Source organism: Vicugna pacos, chromosome 7, assembly GCF_048564905.1.
Source record: "Vicugna pacos chromosome 7, VicPac4, whole genome shotgun sequence".
Taxonomy (NCBI): domain Eukaryota; kingdom Metazoa; phylum Chordata; class Mammalia; order Artiodactyla; family Camelidae; genus Vicugna; species Vicugna pacos.
This window is the reverse complement of record NC_132993.1, coordinates 25,941,225-25,956,896: the sequence shown is the minus strand read 5'-3', so window position 1 is coordinate 25,956,896 and position 15,672 is coordinate 25,941,225. Positions and strand designations below refer to the sequence as shown.

Here is a 15,672-nt window from a genome sequence, read left to right as displayed (position 1 = left end):
CCTGATCAGAAATTTTAGCAATGTGACATGAAAATGAGCTAAATGTTCATAGAGCTTAGATGTTTAAGCATGAATAGTGGAGAGTCACTGAAAAATTGAACATAGAGATTAAAATCATACCTGTCTGTCCACTTGATTTGGGGCAGCCTAGTCTTTGGCCACATTTCTCAAGTGGGCATTGGCCAGTGTGGCTGACACCTATTTCCACGGTTCTTCCACGTACTGTCTCCTCACTGTGAAAGCCCGCCTGCCCCTTGCTGGCTCCGCAACTTGCATTTTTTTTTTAACCTGTTGAACTCCTTTAAGATCTGGCTGCAAATAACATGTTCTCTCTGGTGGCTATCTCAGACCAAATCCAAGCAGAAATACTCAGTAGCTCCGCTGCGCCCTCAGAGCACTTTGTATGTAGGGTAAAGGTGTCTTAACCAATCTTTATTGAACCAACGCAGCAGTGTGCTGAATGCACCAATACCTTCTCCACTCCCCCAGCAAGCACATGGACTGTTGCCCGTGCCTGCTCACAGCACCTGACAGGTCATCTCTTTCCAGTGTACTTGTATCCTTTGGCCTCTGACAGTGACTTCTATGCTCATCCAAAGGCAGCTGATTCCTTCCCAACCTTCTGTATGCCATTCGTATCTAATACTTTCATTATTTATTCAAGATGTAAGCCAATAAAATATAAATGGAATGAAAACCAAGTTAGCTTGTGGATAAGCCTGTAAGAAAAATATCTAGTGAGTGAGATATGGGTTTGCCAATAATAAAAAATCAAAGGAAAAAAATCATAAAAAATATGACAGGATTCTATAAGTGTCTTTATAAGTTTGTTTTACAAGTGCCTTTAAACTCTCATTCTGTTTTAAGAAAATTGTAGTTACTAGGTGTCATACAGAATGTCTTATAGGTATAGTTTATGGAAGAAAGGGAAGTCAGAACTTTAATCAGTACTCAAAGGAACTATATACAATATTAAAAGATTGACCAATAAATGTAATTTACATGGGTACATTAAAGTTATATGTGTATCACTCATGTGATGTTCTAATTAAATTCACTTCTTTTTATTGACGTATAGTCAGTTTACAATGTCATGTCAATTTCTGGTGTACAGTATAATGTTTCAGTCATACATGTACATATATACATTACTTTTCATATTTTTTTTCATTATAGGTTACTGCAAGATATTGAATTTAGTTCCCTGTGCTATACAGTAGGTCCTTATTTATTTTATATATAGTAGTGTGTATCTGCAAATCTTGAACTCCCAGTTTACCCCTTCCCACCCCCTTTGCCCCCTGGTAAATTTAAGTTTGTTTTCTATGTCTGTGAGTCTGTTTCTGTTTTATAAATAAGTTCATTTGTGTCAGTTTTTTAGATTCCATACATGAGTGATATCATATGGTGTTTTTCTTTCTCTTTCTGGCTTACTTCACTTAGAACGACAATCTTCAAGTCCATCCATGTTGCTGCAAATGGCATTATTTTATTCTTTTTTATGGCTGAGTAGTATTCCACTGTATAACTATACCACAACTTCTTTATCCAGTCATCTGTCGATGGACATCTTTAAATTCACAATTTTAATAACCAATTTTCTATCTGAACCTAACCAATGTCTGTTGTATGTCTAGACACTGCTTACGATGATGAGCAGCCATTATTTCCATGTCTGACTCCAGTTGAGGGAAGGGACTCTGCTTTATTCACTGCTGTACCCTCCATGCCCAGAAGAGTGGCTAACACAACTTGTTCCATAATGCTTCTTGAATAAAAGTTCATATATTATCCCAGATGATCTTCTTAACAATTAGTAAAGTAGCTGCTGTAGACACTATGCTCATTTTACAGCTGAGGGGACCAGGTATCAGAGGTTGGGCGACTGCCCAGGGGTAAGAGCTTGAGATGAAAGGAACCTCGCATCCTAACTCCTGGCCAGAACTCTAAAGGACATGGGGCATCAGTAAGGTCGATGAAGGGAGTCTGCTTTGGTGCTCTTCCAGAGGAAACTGGATCTTCTCTCATAGGAAAGGGGGCCCCATCCAGTGGCCTACATAGAGATACATTTCCTTCTCTGATCAGAGTCCTACGAATGGCATATGTTTGTTAACCCTTTTGGTCACAAAGTCTGCGTAAGGGGAGCCCACTGGGCATGAATGCCATAGTTCCAGAAAGATTAGAACCTATGGATCAATGCTGTTGCTTCCAGCCTACAAAAACCAAAGGGAAAGCAAGTCCCCTGTTGTTATCTCAGAATATCAATCATCAGAGAAACTGCTCAAGCATTTGTATTACTCATTCTGCTGCGTCTTCACTTTAGAAATTAGCTAGCATGGGGGTAAATCATAATAGTAACGAGGAAATTGAGGAGTCTTCTGAAATAAGAAGTCAACTGCAGTCTTCAGCTGGCAAGCCTCGAGGAAACGCTAGCATGCAGGAAAACTAAGTTTACTGAGTCACTGGGCAGGGCCCTCGGTGACTGAAACACTTGAGGCTAAGTCAAGAGGAAAAGGAAATAAAGTCGGCCTTAGACTGAAGTGAGAAGAAATTGACATTGCTTTTCCCCCTGCGCACCTGTCCCCTGTAATTTACCTGGTATTTTTGTGCTCTCTTCTCCATATCAAAGACTGATTTGACATTAATCATTTACATCTCTGTGTGAATAGTTTAGAATTAGAAATGGTACAGGTAAAACCACCTGGAGCTTCTTTTTAAGAGATCTGGGGACTGCAGAAGTGTGTGTGGTAGCAACGTTTCTGGTCCTCATAACCGTTACACAGAATTTGAGGGACAATATCATAAACATAGGTTTTTAGCCTGCCTTAGAAACCTAGTAATCATTTATTCTGTGTTTTCCTCTGATTATAATGACAGCTATTATTTTTTTCCAACACCTTTTAAATGATGAGTGTTGTACATACAATGTCTTATTTAACCTCATAATCAACTACCACTTTGCTTCGCATGTCAGATACCTGAGCTCCCCCGATTGAAGAAAGACCTGATGAAATATTGATCAGGTGACTAACCCCTGCTAATGTGTCAGCTAGCTAATTTGTAATTCTAGTGTTTAGAGGGAAAAAAATCTTTATTTATTTAGGAGATGTGTATCTTTAGAAGGTGACCATGGTAGGAATTTCAGATCAAGTAAGTGCGAATAAAATCTGTATTCAGACTAGCCTTTTGAGGGCCCCCAAATTAAACAAAATTGCTGCCTTGTCTGTTTCTTTACAGAGCCAGCCTTGTTGAAAATACACTCAGACGGCAGAGTGCTTCAGTAACCTTGGTAATGACATGTGAGCACCCTGCCCATAGACTCCATGACTCATCAGGAAGTGCCATTCAGACAATCTTAGCTGAAGAAAACAGTCAGCTTCCAGAACAACACCTGTACACCCTTTTCTCTGTCAACAGCTGCAGAACTGGACTTAGAAGGCATATGCCTCTAAATATTATGTATGTAGATATAACAGCTCTTTATAAATGGTGGTAGAAACCTTAAACCCTTAAACACTAGGAGCAGCTATGGAGCTTGTCACAAAAACTCAAGCAGCCTCTTTTCCAAGCCTCCTCTGACCCAATCTATAGCAAGGCATCTGCTACAAGGAGGTAGCAAAGGAAAAGTCATAGGGATATATCTGAGGAAGAGACACTGTCTATAGAAGAAACACACTTGAAGAAACACAGTTCCTAACAGACTTAAAAGCACTGGATCTTGAAGTCTTAAATCCTTGTTTTGTAGAATCAGTACTTTTTAGGCGCTGATTGAATTGTATGGATAAGCCAGAAATAACACAGGGTACTGACAAAATTTTAAAAGAAACAGAAAGAAGGAAAAGGATTTCCAGTGAATGAAGAGGTGAGGGTGTGATATTTAAAGAGGGTGGCCAGGGAAGTCCTTGAAGAGGCAACATGTAGGCAGAGTCTGGAATAAAGTTAGAGTGAATCTTCCTGAGCAAACTCTCACAAAGTGATGCCTTTTTAACATCAGTATGACTACGGTGAAAAGTTACTGGAGGAGACAGTGTAAAATACAGAATGGGGGGAATGGTGGTTATGCGGTAAGTCAGAGAAAAAGGGAGCAAGGGAGAGATGCTGCTACGTGATGACACGCTCTCCAATCTACAGCAGTCCGCCCCTCTCCCAGCAGTGGGACGTGGCTAGAGCTTGGATACAGTGACGTTTCTGTGTCATTCTGATGTCGCTGATACCCTGGCTCTCAAGTGCTTTCCCCAAGAGCTGATCTCTTTGAGCACTAGTTCATCTTCACCAGGCTTAGACTTGGGAGCACCTGGTTGGTGGGAAGAGGGCACCATTTTTCTCTTTGCGGCTGTAGGCGTGGCAGTCGGGACCTCAGTGCACCTGTTGCATCTGCCTAAGGCTGGTTCCAATTAGACTCCTCCCAGTGGAACCAAGCGAAAGCTAATGTTGGTATTTCCCTCTTTGGTGGCTTAGCAATTATTCATTTCATGCTAAGCCCTTGGATGAGTCTCCTCCTAGAGTTTCCCAGCACGGCTCTGATGTCATGGGATATATGTTTGAGGATACTTTTCCCTGGTACATAACCTCTTGACTCGAATGACATTGTACACTCTGTCTCTATCAGTGAGTGCTATTTCACTACCATCTGAAGTTAAGAGTCTCTACTGATACAGAGGAAACTGTTATTGCAAATAAAGAGGCTATTTTCCTGAAATTGCAACCTTTAGAAAAGCAGCCAGGAGTAGACTTAGATGAGCGACCTGTAAATGATTTCCACTAGGTGACTACAACCACCATTAAGTAGAAAATTTCAAAGGAAGAACCTGTTTTTTTTTTTTCTGGAAATCTTCAGGATTCATTGAGTCTGAAACACATTAGTTTGCATCTCCGCTGTTTTCAGCTTACCAAACCTAAGTATAGAATTTTTTGACCTTTAATAAGTGTATATCCTTAAATAATATAAACTCTGAAGCTTGGTGTGACCCTTTCCCTCTATAGCATACATTTTCTTCCTGATCATTTAATAACACTTAAGAATATCTATGATTTATTTTCAAGTACTGTAGAAAGTCCTTTAGTTGGATGCAAAAAAAAAATTACAATAACTAACATGCATTAAGCATGCTCTATGCTGGGTGCATTTCATGCATATTTTATTTAATCCTCACTACAGCTCTATTAGTTAGGTCTGATTATCATTACTCCTGGTCTACAGATAAAGAAACTGAAGCTTAGTGAGGTTATATTCATCTTCTGAATTTTCACAGCGGGGAAGTTTGGTTACTAGTTTCTTTAACTCTCCTCACACACAGAACTGTCACGCCATACAGCCTCCCTTTACATACTCCCCTAATTAAATTCTGAATCTCTAACTCTTTACCACAAATACCCTGCGTGATGTCTGGCACTTTAACCTCTTCATGTGGTTATCGTCTCTCCTGTGGCTGCAGATACTTGACAGCTAGGTGGGCTCGGACTTATACCAGGCATATTTAGCACATTGCATGTCATCTCTACCATTGTGACCTGGTATTTTTTTCCTAAAGCTTCTACTTTCACAGCATTTATGGGGAAGAAACTCTTTCCTCTTCAGCACTGCTGATAAGATCATGGCTTGAAGTCTTAATATCTAGGTCTGTGGAGAACTCGAGTCAGAGATAGTTCCTATAGGACGTTTGACATTAGTGCTATTCAAAGTGCAGTCTGCAGCCCAGCTTCTTGTCTGTGAACTGCCTTGTTGTTAGTATACAATGAGATAAGGAGCTTGTGTCAGAATGTAAACGATCCATGTCACTGTCTTAGTCCATTTGGGCTACGAAGGGGAGCAAACTTTGCAGCCCCAGAATGTCTCTTTGGCATGCAAATTATTTTGAGCTGAAAGTAATTAAGGCCCAAAAGATTCAGGAAGAAATTCTGATCTTCCTTCATCTGAATAAACTAGGTAGAGGGACTGTTCTGGGACTGGAGCTGCCTTGTGCAGACAGGAGGAAGCCTAGAAAAATTGGTTCCTCTCTGTGTCTCCTTGTCTCCGTATGGCCTAACAAACATTTGTTTACCAAACGTTTGCTCTTCTACCTCTATGTCAATTGACCTCCTCCTCTTTGAGTTCCCAAACCACTACCCTCAATGTCTTCTCTTGTCTATAGCTAAAGGTGAAGGTTTCAGCCGTATCGGCAAGTTACTTGGTCTTCTTGGGTCTCTCCCATGTATATGTGTTATTAAACATTTGTTTGATTTTCTCCTGTAAATCTGTCTCATGCCAGTTTAATTTTTAGACCAGCCAGAAGAACCTAGAAGGGTAGAAGGAAGTGTCTTCCTCCCTGACAGCTGCCATAGCAAAATATCACAGATTGGGTAGCTTATAAACAATAGAGACTTATTTCTCACAATTCTAGTGGCTGGAAGTCCAAGATCAAGATGTGGGAGACTCAGTGTCTGATGAGAGCCCACTTCTAGACAGTCGTCTTTTTGCTGTAGCCTCACATGGCTAAAGGAGCAAAGGTTTTCCTGGGCTTTCTTTATAAGCGCTCTGATTCCGTTCATGAGGGCTCTTCTCTCAAGATCTAGTCACTCCTAAGGGCTCCACCTCTTAATGCCATCCCCTCGGGGGTTAGGATTTCAACATACGGATTTTGAGAGGACAGAAACGTTCAGTCCACTGCAATCACTAAGCACACTGTCTAGTTCAGCTGACAATTTTCCACCTTAAGACTCTCCCAGTGAAGGATCTAGAGAGTTGATTCGCATTCTCACGCAAGCTTTTCAAGCACTTTAAGGAGCCTGGCCTGTGATGGAGTAACACTACGTTTTGCACCTATCTCATTTAAACAGACCTCAAGTGAGATTGTATCAGACATATAACATCTTCTCTGGATTTAGTCTCTCTCCTTTAGTTATCAGTATATTCCCAAACACAAGCAAGTGCTTCAAGCTGGCAAAGACTCTTCAAATTGTTCATACAGCTTTTTAAAAGAGCAACTAAAAAAATGACCAACTGGTGACTCCAAATAATTTGACATATATGGTTAAACTGGTAAAAGTCAACAGGGAAATAAGGGTGGTCTTATCCTTGTATTTCTCAAACACTGGTAAAGTTCGATGCTAAGAATCAAAAATTATCCACCTAGTATTTAAGAATTATCTTGACTTCACAGATTGATAGAATACTTTAATTTATCAATTCAAAATACAGTTACTTATCTACATTCTAATTATTTCTTGTCTTCTTTTGTATCAGCCACTATTGGGTGATACAAAAGACCTTCAGAGTTCTTAGTAATTCTATTAATTAGGAATTAAATGTTTATTTTGGTTCTCTAACTCTGAAAGAACTATTCTCAGATTTTTCCAGGAAAGTCCAAAACTTTTTTTGAAGTGAAAGCTTTCACAGAATCCCTGTGTATATAACATATATAAAGGTACAGCTGAAACAGAGCAGGACCCTACGGGGCCTTCCTGGGAAAGACCCCCACCATGTCGTTGTCATTGCCATTTAGCAGTGAATGTTCATCTTCAGGTATACATGAGAAATAGTAACATGCAGACAGTTCTCTAAATATTCACCTTCAAATTCAATCAACAGCTGTCCCTACACAAAGTGGCTATGGAATGCCCATCACTGACTTATGTAGATGCCACCCAAACATCTGTGTTCTATTTTGAGGGTTAAATTTGCTTGTTTTAGACATTACTGTTACCAATTTCTCTGCATCTCTCCTCTACTTAACCTATGTTATTGCTACAAGCCATTTTTTTTTAAAGGCATATCTTGCCTTCAAAAGCTAAAACACAGGTAAAAACTAACAGCCACCAGGATTTTATGCATCTATTGTTATGCGGTCATTGTTGCTTAGTAACATGTTAACTCTTCCTGTGGAGAGGTACAAACAATTACGTACATATATGCAAGCATCTATAAAATCTTGTAAAATGAATACCATTGATGAACGATCTTATTGCTTCCAAAAACAAAATACCTCTTTGCATACTGATATCAACACTGTAGCATATAATTTATTAATATTTTAGAAAAACATTTAGGAAGGAGTAGTACATTAAAAATACGCTCTAGCAAAAAAAAAAAAAATTGAGGAAAGAAAAAGGGCAAGAAACCTAAAACTCAATACTATGATCTTTTGCTTTCACTATCAATGCTAATAAAACCCACTCAGGAGAGACAGAGAGTGAAGAGAAAATAAACTTGTTAGAAAGGAGTATAAAATAATTGAGATCTTTAGGGCAGTTACTCCTGAACTTTATCCTAAATAGCTGAAAATTGATACAAGTATTCTCTTCAAGTGAGAGTTATCATATGCATGATATTAGGATGCAAGATAACTTGGAACCATAAAACTCTGGCAAAATAGTCTGACATGTTTTTCATGTCTCAAAAGATATTTCAGCTTATTTTAGGTAACATAAGGGCTCGCCATAAACAATTCTTATTGCACAACACAGTGAAATTATCTTAGTTTTCTCATTCTGAATGAAAGAGCTGACTATACAGCCAATACCTGAATTAAAAACAGTTGATATTTCAAAATTTGATCCCTAGTCAGTTGTTTGAAATTGTTGATATATTTTCTCTTTATAAAAACATAAGACTTCTACTTCCACCCAACATGGAGAAACAGGGACAAGATCTATCTCCCATCTGAAATAACAAAAAATGAAAATATATGAAACAATGGTTTGCAAGGCACCGACATCAGGCAACAGAAGACAGTGATCCTTGAGAGATGGGAAACAATGCAACGAGCCCTATGACTGTCTTGAGAGAGCTTCTAGACTGTAATACAGGAAGATAGTAATCAGGTGGAGACTGGAGACTCCCTGAGTTGAGGAGATGGAACTGACATTCCCAAGAGACCAGGGCATCCGGAGTTCTCAGGAAAGAGGACCAAAAGGAGAAACAGCACAGAGAGAGAATATCATAGCGCCTGAAGATTTGTAAGGCACCCTCTGGAAGTATTCACCCGTGCACTGATCAGTGCATACACTGAGAAAACTACATGAGGCCTGGGAAAGAACCACCCAAATAATTTAGGTAAGGGTGCCCAGTGCTTACACAAGGCAGCAAGTAGTGCCTGCTCCCACCCAGCAAACTGAATAACCTCAAAAATTGAGAAATGGTAGTACACACAAGTTTTTTTACCTTGTGATAAAATGGAAAATTTTACCATCTGGAAGTAAATGGAAAATGATTAGCCTACAAATAAGCACTGCTCTGGTCCCTAACAACTCTTAAAAGTAATACCAGAAATAATCAATTTCTCAAGAAATGTAGCCACATCACAGAACAAAGCTCAATCATGTTTATAAAAACACTAACATAAATAACACCCAACAACGTAACATTCACAAATCCTGTTGAAATTCACAGTGCCAATATAAAATTATGCAAAGAAGCAGGAAATGCGACTCCTAAATAGGAAACAAATCAACTGAGTAGAACCAACTCAAAACCAACACATATGTTAGAATTATCATACAGGAACACTAAAACTGTTAAACTGTATTTCTTGTATTCAAAAAGTTATGTAGGGACATGGAAGATATTTAAAAATTTTTAAAGATTCCAATTAAATTTCTAGAGATTTAAAAAAAACACTAGACAGAATAAATAGCAGAAAGAAAAACTAATACACTGAAGACACGGCAACAGAAACTATCAGAAATGAAATATGTAGAGCAAAGGGAATCAAAAAAGAAGTGACAAACATCAGCAAGCTGTGGGACAATTTTAAACAGCCTAATATACATGTATTTGGAGTCATAGAAGGAGCAGAGCTGGAGGATGGGACTGAATAATTTTTCAAGAAATAGTGCCTAAAAATATTCCAAATTTGCTGAAAATTATAATTGTATAGATTGAAGAACTCAGTAAGTCTGAGTATGACATGCATAAAGAAAACTACCTCAAGGCACGTTGTAATTAAATGGCTCAATACCTGTGAGAAGCAAAAAATCTTAAAAGCAGTCAGAGAAAAAAAATGACACACTGTGTAAGAGGGAAAAAAAGATAAGGATTAAGGCAAATTTCTTACCAGAAACATTGCAAGTGAGAAGACAGTAGAGCAGTATCTTTATTATACTGAAAGAAAAAGCCCACTTTAGAACAAATCTTTCAAGAACAAAGGCAAAAGAAAGATTTACAGAGATACAAAATTTGAAAGAATTCATCACAAACACATTCTGCACTACAAGACATGTTAAAGAAAGACCTCCGGCAGAACAAAATGATACCAGAAAAAAACCTGATCTGCACAAGGAAGGAAGAGCAACAGAAACTATAACCACATGAGTGAAAAATGAGGGTTTTTTTTTTTGCTATTATGTAAAGCTCTTTAAAAGATACTATTTCTTTAAACAAAAGTAGAAACCATGTATCATGGGGTTTATAACATATATAAAAGTAGAATATGTATTAATTGTTAGTTCAATGGTTGGCACAGAAGAAATGGAAGCACATAGTTATAAGGTTCTTATACTATTGAATAAATGGTATAATATTATCCGAAGGTAGAATGTAATGAGCTAAAGACATGTAATCTTTAATCTTTAAAATATTCACTAAAATAACAGAATATTTACAGCCATTCAGGCAACAAATGAATTAAGATTAAATTACAAAAACTGTTCAGTTAATCCCAAAGAAGGCAGAAAACGATGGAAAAGGAATAAAGAACTGATGGGAGAAATAGAAAGCAAGTAGCGAAATGATAAACTTAAACCAAACTATATTAAAAAATAAAAATATGTAAGTGGCCTACACACCTAATTTAATAAGCAGAGGCTTTCCAATTGGATAAATAAATAAGCCACAACAATATACCACCTGTAAGAAATGCATTTCAGATATAAAAGCACAAATAGGTTACAAGTATGAGGACAGTGAAAGATATACCATGCGAACACTAATCAAAAGAAAGCTGAAATCGTTATATCAATATCAGAAAAAGTAGATTTCAGAACAAGGATGTAAAGAAAGGCATTTTCTAATGATAAATAGATCAATTCATCGGAAGGATGTAACAGTCCTAGAAATTTATACACGTGTAATGAGAGAACTTCAAACTACATGAAATGAAAACTGAAAAAGCTGCAAATGAGACATAGACAAAAGCCACAATAGTAGGAGATTTCAATCTCTTCTCTCAATACTTAATAGAATAAGCAGAGAAAAGTTCAATAAGGATACAGAAAATTTGAACAATATTATTAACCAACTGGCATAATTGATATTTATAGAACATTATACCCAACAACAGAATATATACTCTCATCTTCCTGCACACATCATATTTCCAAAACAGGTCATATTCTAGGTCATAATAAATATTTCAATAAATTAAAAAAATTCAAGTCATACAAGTATGTCTTCTGACTACAATGTGGTAAATTAGTAATAATAACAGAAAGCCCTCTGGAAAAATCCCCAAATATTTGGAAACTAAATAACATACCTCTATATAACCTATGGGTCAAAAGAGAAATTAGAAATTTTCATTCGATTAAAACGAAAATACAACATATAAAAATTTATGGGCTGCCTCTAAAGCAGTACTTAGAAGAAAATTTATAATACTAAATGCATGTATTAGAAAAGAGAGAAGGTCTCAAATGAATGATCTAGCTTCCAATTAAAAAAAATAGAAATGTGGCACAAGTTTAATTGAGAAGATGGAAGACAATAATAAATATCAGTGTGGATCAATCTGATTGGGAACAAAAATAATAGAGAAACTCAATGAAATCAAAAGCTGGTTCTTTGTGAATACCATTAAATTGATAAACTCTAGTCAAGTTTTTCTCTAGTCAGACAAGGGGAAAAAGTGAGATAATTTAAATTATCAACATTAGGGAAGAAAGAAGTTATATCACCACATATTCTAAATATATTAAAAGCATAAAGATACATTACAGACAAGTTTATGCCAGTAAATTCAACAGCTTGGATAAACTGGACAAAGAACTTGAAAGACACAAATTAACAAAGCTCACTCAAAAATAAGCTTGGCTATCGTGAATGGCCTCCCTATGTCTATTAAATTGTGTTTGTTGTTACACATCCTCCCACTAAAACACACACACACACACACACACACACACACCCCAACATAAAACACTCCAGGCACAGAAGGCTTCACTGGTGAATTTTCCCAAACACTGAAGGAAGAATTACCATTCTACACAAACTCTTGCAGAAAACTGATTAAAGTGTGAATACCTTCCAATTCTTCTAAATGAGGCCAGCATCACTCTGATACTAAACAAAGACATAACAGAAAGGACAGAGAGAGGTGTCCCCCATGAATATAGATGCAAAAATCCTCAGCAAAGTAGTTTCAGATCAAATATAACAACATAAGAATAATATGTGATGACCAAATGGAGTTTGTTCCAGAAATGCAAAGTTGATTTAACATTCAAAAATCCATCAGTGTTACTCTCCATATCAACAATCAAAAGAGAAAAATATATTTATACGATCATCTCAATGACTCAGGAAGACCATTTGAAAAACACACAACATCCATTCCGCTTTTCCAAGAAATCTCTTAGCAAAGTAGGAATAGAAGGAATCTTCTAAAACACGTCATACATGGTGGTTAAGTTTCCAGGTTAGCTCGCAAATCTATCTAGTCCTCGTATAAACTATTATATCTACACAGTTAAAAGAAATTAGAGGCAACACTCTTGAAAACTGTAGCCTGGGATTTCAGTTACACGTACTCCTTCAGCACCAGGACCCCTTGGGAGTCCCCTGGTTGCTGGCCCAGCAAGCCTGGGCTTGTCTCTGAAACTCCATCACACTACAGTGTGAATAATCAGTCCTGACTCCGTTAACAGGCGAACAAGGCAGAAGACCACGGAGCAGAGGAGATGGAAGAGGCAACTGGAATTCCTTACCCTTTTAATTCTATAAGGGCTCTGTGTACATCTCCGTCCCAGAATAGAGGTACAATTTGAATAGGTGTTAATAAACCCAGGGAACACAGAAGAGGAGGGCTTTCCCAGGCTCCACCAAACTCGAATGGGCTAAGATCTACATACATCACAGATCTGGAGGAAGCAAGAGGATTCAATCACAGGATTTTCAACCAAATCAATTCTTGTACTCACTGTAGCCTGAAGCCAGAGCTGATTCCTCAAGGCCTGTGCTTTCCTGCAGAATCGAGCTCGGTGTCTTGTGGTTCAGAAACCTGCGAGGAAGGAATCACACACACTACTTAGCTCTCAGTAAAGGTCCTCATAGTCCTTCAGATTCCACAGAGTCAGCCCAAAACGACAGAGAAAGAAGCTTTGAAGGTACAATTTCTAATCATTTCTCCTGGGACAGTGTCTGTATGGGAGTACATGACCCACACCCTGACCTGAAATCACATGTACGTATGCAAGACTACTACTGCTTCAGCTCTGGAATCCCACACTGTCTAACCTCATCACTCCTCCCCAGGAGACCCCTCTCCACTCCTCCTCTTTCCTCTGCTGGTCTGGATGGTGAGAAGCTGGTACATCACTTAGACACCTCAGACCGAGGTAGATTTCTGGATCCTGCAGAGGGGATGAGAGGACTGATGAGGTGGGCAGGACAACAGAGCCCAGGTAAAAGAGCAAGAAACTCACCTGCTTCATCTTCTGCCTGGGGGCCAATCCTACTGACAGCCTTCAACTATGAACAGATTACTAAGCACTGTCCACAGAAGGTACCTAAGAAATTTCATTGCTAGAGAAGCAAATAGCTCTCAGGGGATGGAGGTCACTTGCCATCCCACACCTCCCTTTTTCCCTTCCTTCCATAATTACCGGGTGTCATCTCTACGACAAGTAACTACTGTACTACTTCCTAGGGGTATAGTGACAAGTTAGCATACCTTGAAGGACTTGAAGTCTAAACAGAGGCAAATGGATATGCTGGCATGTGCAGGCAATAAACACTGACTAAGACAATGATTGAACATATTGTAATAAGCAATTATGCCAAGAGAAAGGGGCCAGACCCAAAAAAAAAAGAAGGGGTTCACACTAAAATGATTCTCCAGATATAAATAATTCTTAAAAACATAAAAGAAACTTTAACAACAGAAAGTAGATCAATGATTGCTTGGGGATGGGGCCAAAGGAGAGGGGACAGTAGGGAGAGATTACAAGAGGGCACAAGGAAATGTTTAGGTGCGATGAATATACTCATTATCTTGATTGTGGTGATGATTTCCTGGGAACACACATATATCAAAATTTACTAAAATGTGCACTTTAGATATGTGCAGGGTATCTTATGTCAATTAAACCTCAACAAGCTGTTAAAAATATATTACAGGGTACAATGTGGACACAAAGGAAGTAATGGTTTTGGTTTGTTTGGTTCCTTTTTTTTTTTTTCCTGCAGAGGATGAGACACAGTGCAGAAGTCTCTTAAAAAGCCAGTCACGCTCTCTGTATCAAAGAGCCTCACAGGAAACAGAGTGCATTCCAGTTGTGTACTGTGGGAAACGATCAATAAAAGGACTGTACACAAAGGCGTGAGGAAGATGTGGAAAAACATGAGGGACAGCGCGGTGCCTAGTGGCTAGTAGCGCAGGACTCAGGCACCCCCCATACCCGGAAGTAGCAAGGTGGACAGTGGTTCCTGAGACCTAGGGGAAGGGTGTCCTGCAAAGAGGGACACCTGAAAAGGAGCTGAAACCTTGGAGCCAGCATCCAACCTGCATGGACTTTTTAGGGAGGATGAGGGACCTTAGTAGAGAGTAAGGAGGCACCTATTCAGGTCAACTTCCTCGGGCTCAGAGCAGCATGGAATGTGAAGTTGGAAAAACAAATAAATATTGGGCAACACAGCCCCCGTTATAAGCCTGCTTTTGCCTTTTCTGGTCCAGGATCAGAAGATGCAAAATTATACAGAACTAAGACAGAGTTGTGTTTTACCTCTGAAAAACAATAATTATTTCAGACTTTTACTTCACACTATCAGCCTTAGTTTTCACCCTGATTGGATAAGCTTAGTTCCTATGTTTGGATGGATGCTGTGAGAGCGTGAATTTGCGAGCCAGCGCCCTCTGCCAGGAGCTAAACCATGGCTCGTGGACCAAATCTGGTCCGCCATCTGTTTTTAAACAGCCTACGAGGTAAAAATGGGTTCTACATTTTTAAATAGTTGAAAAAAATATTGAAAGAAGGAAAATATTTTGTTACGCATGGAAATTACATGACATTCAAATTTCAGCGTCCGCAAATAAAGCCTTCCTGGAATTGGGTATGCTTACCATTTACTTATTATCTGTATCTGCTTTTGCACTTCAATAGTAGAGTGGAGTAGTTGCCTACAAAACTTAAAACCTTTACTCCCTGGCCCTTTACAGAAAAACTTTCTTGACCCTTACCCTAAGCTAAAGAAGCTGGAGATCTGGAGACAGATTCACTTGACACTAGACCCTGGTTCAGCCAGTACTTGGATGTGTCATCCTGACACGTTACTCAATTTCTATAAGCCTTAGTTTTTTCAAGACAAAAGAGGGATAATAATGTCTATATAGAGAGTGACCGTTGAGGATTAAGTCACAGAACAGAAGTAAAGTATCCAGCACAGAGACTAATACACAGAGAAAGTTATCTCCTGAAATGAATAACAGAAGTGAAAAATCAGGCACCATACAGTAACACAGGTCTTCTTGCCTTTCTTTTCAT

At 38.6% G+C, this 15,672-nt stretch overlaps 1 long non-coding RNA gene across 1 annotated transcript in view; it reads right to left on the bottom strand.

Moving 5' to 3' along the window:
* The window catches only part of LOC140697357 (uncharacterized), a 211,544-nt gene extending 198,353 nt beyond the window's left edge, over positions 1-13,191 (bottom strand). Inside the window, exon 1 of the long non-coding RNA XR_012074315.1 lies at positions 13,111-13,191. This is a non-coding gene — a long non-coding RNA (uncharacterized lncRNA). The remainder of the gene's footprint in view (positions 1-13,110) is intronic.
* Positions 13,192-15,672: the final 2,481 nt, after the last annotated feature.